Below are 7,042 nucleotides of genomic sequence, written 5' to 3'. Positions count from 1 at the left end.
ATCATCCTAACCAACATTATCATCAATACCATCCGTACCATGTCATTGTTAACGTCATCATAGGTCGGCGAGCTGGCAACACTGTCGGAACGCCGGACAAAATGCTTAGCGGCATTTCGTTCGTCTTCACGTCCTGAGATCAAATTCCGCCGAGGTTGAATTTGCCTTTCATCCGTCAGGAGTGGATAAAATAAATACCATTTGAGCACTGTGGGTCGATCTAATCGAATATCCGCCATCCTCAACGTTTCAAACCTTGTGCCATCATCACCAACCATATCATCATTATCGTCATCTTCATCGTCATCATTATCATTATCTTCATCACCACCATCTTCGTCGACGTCATCTCCGTCATCACGTTAACTACAACATTGCTACCCATGACACCGCCACCCCACCGACATGACCCCTACGTCTTTGTTATCATGTTCAACCCCTACTTACTCTCATCATCGTCATTCTCGTCATCGCCGCCGGCGTCGTTGTTATCCTACTTATCAACGTTATCATATCATCATTGTTCTCATATTATCATCGTCATCATCATCATCGTCATCATAATCATCATCATCATCATCATCATTATCACCAACATTATCATCTCTATCATAATCAACATCAGCATCATCACCATCATCGTCGGCATCATCATCATTATCATTATCATCCTCATCAGCATCATTGTCATCAGCAACATCATCATGATAGCTATCATCATCATCATCACTATCATGATCATTACCATAAATATCATCACAATCATCATCATCGTCATCATTATCATCATCATATCATCATCATCATCATCATCATCATCATCATCATCATCATCACTATCACCATCAACATGATCAACATCAATATCATGACCAACGTCATTTCCGCTCAATATGCTTTATCATTCCTGTCTTACAATTATCAGGCACAAAACCAGCGTGATTCCTTTCACCATCATATTCTTCCATAATCATGATCATCACCAAAACATATCATGCTTCTGCCCTCTTCCTCCTCCTCCTCCTCCTCATCCCCTCCTCCTCCTCCACCTCTTCGCTTTCATCATCGTATTCATCATCATCATTGTCGTCGCATCCTCACCATGGCTGTGGTGAAAATCACGACAGTCACCATCACCACCATCATCACGCTCATCATCATCATCATCATCATTATCAACCAACATCATTCTGCAATGTCTTCCAGTCGCTGTTCATTCCACTGACGTCATCCGACATTGTGAAAATAATCAGCAGTGGTTGCGTGCACGCGCGAAATTGAATCAACAGCAGCAGTAATAGTAGTAGTAGTAGTAGTAGTAGTAGTTGTTGTTGTGGGGTAGTAGTGGTGGTGGTGGTGGTGGTGGTGGTGGTGGTTTTGGTGATGGTGGTGGTGGCGGCGGCCGCGGTGGTATTGGGGAAGTAGGTGGAGGAGGAAGAAGAAGAAGAAGAAGAAGAAGAAGAAGAAGAAGAAGAAGAAGAAGAAGAAGAAGAAGAAGAAGAAGAAGAAGAAGAAGGGTTTGGCCTCGGGCCGACCAAAGCCTTCTGAGTGGCTTTGGTAGACGGAACCTGAAAGAAGCCCATCGTAAATATATATATATATATGTATGTGTGCGTCTGTGTTTGTCCCCCCAACATCGTTTGACAACCGATGGTGGTGTGTTTGCGTCCCCGTAATCTAGCGATTCGGCAAAAGAGACCGATAGAATAAGTACTAGGTTTGCAAAGAAGAAGTCCTGAGGTGGATTTGCTCGACTAAAGGCGGTGCTCCAGCATGGCCGCAGTCAAATCACTGAAACAAGTAAAAGAGTAAAAGAATAAGAGAAAACTCAAACTTACAAGAGCGTACTTTCAAAACCCTTTCGATGTCTTTTTAATCAAAAGATGCTATGTCCATATTTTGTGCGCCCTCGTGACTTAGCTTTTCGTCCGATGTCACTTTGTCCGACATCACTTCATCCACGGCTTTTGATCCGACCTCTCTTTGTCCGAGGATTTATTTATTTTTTTTTTGCCTAACGACATTTTGTCCAATTTTAAATAAACTCTTTACAAAAGAAGGTTTGAACATCACAATCAAATAACTATTGAGTATTTTATCGACATGATTCGTCCTTGAACAAAAAAAATCAACGGACAAAAAGACGTCGGGCGAAAAGACGTCGGACAAAAGACGTCGGACCAAAAGACGTGAACGAAAAGACGTTTGACGAAGTGAGGTCGGACGAAAAGACATAACACCGTATGTCCTATCGCTTTTTGTAGGTGAACTCATCTTATATGGAGAAACTGTTTTTGTATCAAACCCCTTCCCCTCTTTTTGTTTTAATTTCGTCTAAGCTACTTATTTACCTCTTCCACAAGTTTTCTTTTGCCTGGGGCTGCCCTGTATCAATTATCTCACATTTTACTGAAAATTCTAATAAGCGACGTGTAAGTATTGTTGGTAGTGCTTTTGTTATCGCCATTAAATTTTTCATTGTCATTGTAATTTGTGTTTCCGCCACTTTATTTTCTGTTGAGCTACACAAATTGTAACTGCTTGTGTTTATAACTCTGTTTAATTACCATTTTTTCTTCTCCTTTCCTCCATTATCTCTGAGTCTGAAAACATATGTAAGGGTTGTATTCATCTCCTCTTACTACTACTACTACTACGGTGGTGGTTATATCGAACTACTAATAAACAGAAATACTGATGTTTGCTAAAATCTATGTACACAATAAAATGTCAAAGGACAAACTTTCTTTTCCATTTCTGGTAATTTAAGAGAACAGACGGACGTTTAAATATTCCTAAACTCTTTGCTGGTGAAATTAGAAAAACAAAACGCAATTTCTTTCTTCTTTATTTATTTATTCATCAAGTAATCACCACGATCTCATAAACATGTGTTGACAGCGCATCACCAACAAGAAAACCAAAAACAACATCGGTAACAATAATCTTTTCTACTCTAAGCACAAGGTCCGAAATTTTGGGGGAGAGGGCCAATCGATTAGATCGGTCTCAGTATGCAACTGGTACTTAATTTATCGACCCCGAAAGGATGAAAGGCAAAGATTTCAAATCTTGCCACGAGGTCGGCAATTTTAGGCAAAGAGAAGGCTCTTACATTGAGTCCTTCTGTATCTTACTCGTGATAGAGACACTAGTGAATTCCCGTCAAATGGGTTTCCTCCTCATTTGACTGACATTTCAACTGAGTTCTTCTTTTACCACTTTCATGCGTTTAAGGTTTACGTTTAACGAGAGATTTTTACGTTTCATCTCCATAGCAACGATGAATTGCTACAAACAGAAATGTCCCCTTGTTTTTCTGTCCTTCACTCAGGACATTGAGTTCGAAGCGATTTTGTAGGCACTTTTCTAGATGGTAGTATTCTTTAAAGAACATTTCCAGTGTACAATTATGGCAGTTTTAGGCCCTGCTGTTGTAATGCTGTCTTTGTGCCCTTAATTTCCATTTCCAGCTGTTCAGGGCGGAAAACAAACAACAGGCACTTACAGCCACATATATAGCAGTTTGCTGATACATCTGGTACTACCAATCCAGTCGCTTCTCACTCTGCACCCATAATGGAACGCAGTTCTAAAATGGAAATAAATTTATATGAAACTCAAGCAAAAATTTCTCAAATGTAAATATGTGCCAAAGGAAATTAATTAAGAACATAACATCATATTAAACTAAGGAAGTGAGATCAGAGAATAATGAGGGACCCATACAAACAAATACTTAGAGATCAATAGTTCAAATTGTTCGAAAGGTTCAAAGGACAATAATATGTTACAAAGGGATATTATGGAAATATTTGAATGCAACTTGAAACAGGAATAAATACAAAAATGAGGAATAGATATCAGCAATATAGTTGACTTGGTAATAAAATTTAGTGATCTTATTTTCAATTAAAAGCTCAAAAAATTTACAAAACAAGACACAAAACATGAAAGATAATGATTGTATTACACCACAAAAATACGTTTGATATGCAAAGATTATATTTTCACGAATACAGATGAAACGTTTTCATAATCAACTAGAAAACTAATATGAAATATCCACTGTATGATTTTGGAAGTTTAGAGTAAAGTATAATGGAAAATGATAGAAATAATGGGACGCCAACAAATTAAAAAGTATGTAAATAAAAACGTGAAAAATAGCAGACATAGAAGAAAGCTAGAAACCACAGAGATTGTGATAATTGTAAATAGCAAAACATTAAACTAAAATTTTGGCTGCAGAATCTATACTCAGTCAATGTCAAAGCAATTCCCTGCATGAAAATGCTGAATAAATAGAAAAAGAAAGTTCATAACATGAGTAGGGAAGACCGAGAATGCTGTTACTGAAGGATTCTTGATTGTAGTACGAGTCAAAGCTTTCCACTAGAATTCAAAACAATCATGTAATGGAGGAAAAGTTCATTCAACAGCTGAAGAATATGAGAAACTTGAGCAGAAACTTTAAACCATATTCATTTTGGCTGCTCAGGTTTTATTTAAGAACGCATATCTATAAAGAAATGTAAAGTTAGGGCAGATGTACACTGGAAATTAGATTCATTATTATGAAATACTCGTGTTATGAAACACTAATAAGAAAAGAAGTTGATAGCCTTCACTTTTGGTGTAGTCATACACGACAAACGATTTCTATATCAGAGAATGACATAGGGAGTGTATATTAAGGATATCTAAATACACAGAGTGAGGGGAAATTATAGCTTATCAGAGAAGAAATCATGGCTTATCAGTGAGAGATTGTTTTCAAGTACGCAGAAATGCATTCCATCCTAATCGAAATATCACTTGCAAAAGATGATAATGGGTGTTTCAAACAAGGGGAAATGTTTCAAATATAAGGTTGCTGGAAATAGAGATGGCATAAATTTAATGTGGAGAGTGAAAAAAAAAGACTCATATCGCTATAGTAATGTGTTGTGGGAATGATTAGACTGTGCAAGCTAATACAAAATCCAAACCACATGATTTGGAAATAACTCCAGTTGAAAGGTAATGAAATTTCTAAGCATCACGGATATATATAATAATGGGATTGTTTTGGATAGTATAGACAATGCAAAAGAGAAACTAAAGAGTGTACACACCTAAGGAAAATGGAGCTTGATATGAAAGAGAAAGCACATTAAAAAATGAAACTAGAACAACAAAAACAACAACGACAATAATAACGCTTTCCACAAGGCATGAAATTTGGGACATGGGGATAGCAAATTACATTAAATCCCCTAATTGTTTAATACTTTATTGCATTGAGCCCAAAAGAATCAGATACAAAGTAACTCTCAGGGGCATTCGAATTCTGCACGTAAAGTTGGATGAAATGCCACAAAGTATAGTGCAGGGCGCGCGAAGAATTCTTCCCTGATTGCCGTCTTAAATATAATAAGAACAATGTATAATAAAAAAATATTCAGACAAATACATAACAAAAACACCACGACTTACAAATATATATAACATACAGAAAATTGCACTACTGGGTACTGCACACATTCTACGCAAAACACTTTCAATACAGTAAACATAAGAGCACCACAGCAAACCACAGCACATACCCAAGGCGCACAGAGCTGCGCTCGGTAGTGAAGTGAAAGCACGTTATAAAAATGAAACTACTGAACAATAATAATAATAATAATAATAATGATGATGATGATGATTTGAAATTCTTGCCACAAGAGTAGCTCAGGGGCGGAAATTTAGTCGACTACATCGACCCCAGTGTTTAACTGGTTTCTTATGTAATCGACCCCGAAAGGATGAGAGACAAAGTTGATCTCGCAGGAATTTGAACTGAGGCGACGCGCGAAATACCGCTAAGCATTTCGCCCAGAGGGCTGTCGATTCTGCCAGCTCGCCGCCTAAATAATAATCATGCTACTACTACTACTATTGCTGCTGCTAATAATAATAATAATAATAATAATAATAATAATAATAATAATAATAATAATAATAACAATAATAATAATAATAATAATAATAATAATAATAATAATAATAATAATAATAATAACAATAATAATAATAATAATAACAATAATAATAATAATAATAATAATAATAATAATAATAATAATAATAATAATAATAATAATAATAATAATAATCAAAAACACCAGGACTTACAAATATATATAACATACAGAAAATTGCACTACTGGGTACTGCACACATTCTACGCAAAACACTTTCAATACAGTAAACATAAGAGCACCACAGCAAACCACAGCACATACCCAAGGCGCACAGAGCTGCGCTCGGTAGTGAAGTGAAAGCACGTTATAAAAATAAAACTACTGAATAATAATAATAATAACAATAATAATAATAAACATTGAGCTGGCGTCTATATATTTGAATGCACAACAATATCACTTGTGACAAGCATTATTCTTAACATTTGTGAGATAAATTGGGTTTTTATATTTCGATGATCGATGAGATAGCAATACATAAGTCTTTCTCCTTGTTCATTGTAATTTCTGAAAAGATTATTCCGACCACCGGCCCTTTAATCTTTAAGTTATATTTCCTTTGGCTGTCGGGTGAGTCAAGGAACGGTTAGTGGAAGAGGGGGGGGGGGGGCGGTTACTCATAGTTCAGCTCGTTTTTTTCTCCATTACTATATTTTATTACTATGTTATTCTGGAGGGGTTTTGTTATTTTTGTTTTTGTTTTTGCCTTGTTTTTTTTTCTGTAAATTTTGTTGATATATGTATGTATTTTCAAAGTGGTGTTTGAGGTGGTTCCTGTTTTGCATCTTTTTTGTTCTGTTAATAATAATATTTCTGAAGCGATTCATAACTTATATTTACACAATAGGGAAAATGTACTTCTGCATATGTATGCATTGATATATGCGTGTGTGTACGTGTCTGTATATGTGCGCGTGTGTATGTATGCGTCTGTGTATGTATGTGTTTGCACACACACACACACACATATATATATATATATGTATGTATGTATTTTGAGATATATACGAATGCTTATACATACAAGCATT

At 36.2% G+C, this 7,042-nt stretch overlaps 1 long non-coding RNA gene across 1 annotated transcript in view; it reads right to left on the bottom strand.

Moving 5' to 3' along the window:
• Window positions 1-2,907: 2,907 nt before the first annotated feature.
• Window positions 2,908-7,042, bottom strand: part of LOC149132922 (uncharacterized) — an 82,449-nt gene continuing 78,314 nt past the window's right edge. Inside the window, exon 5 of the long non-coding RNA XR_016244121.1 lies at window positions 2,908-3,592. This is a non-coding gene — a long non-coding RNA (uncharacterized LOC149132922). The remainder of the gene's footprint in view (window positions 3,593-7,042) is intronic.

This window comes from Octopus bimaculoides, chromosome 13, assembly GCF_046866305.1.
Source record: "Octopus bimaculoides isolate indiv1 chromosome 13, ASM4686630v1, whole genome shotgun sequence".
NCBI classification, from domain to species: Eukaryota; Metazoa; Mollusca; class Cephalopoda; order Octopoda; family Octopodidae; genus Octopus; species Octopus bimaculoides.
Note: the sequence above shows the minus strand (reverse complement) of the source record. Positions and strands in the feature narration are given on the sequence as shown.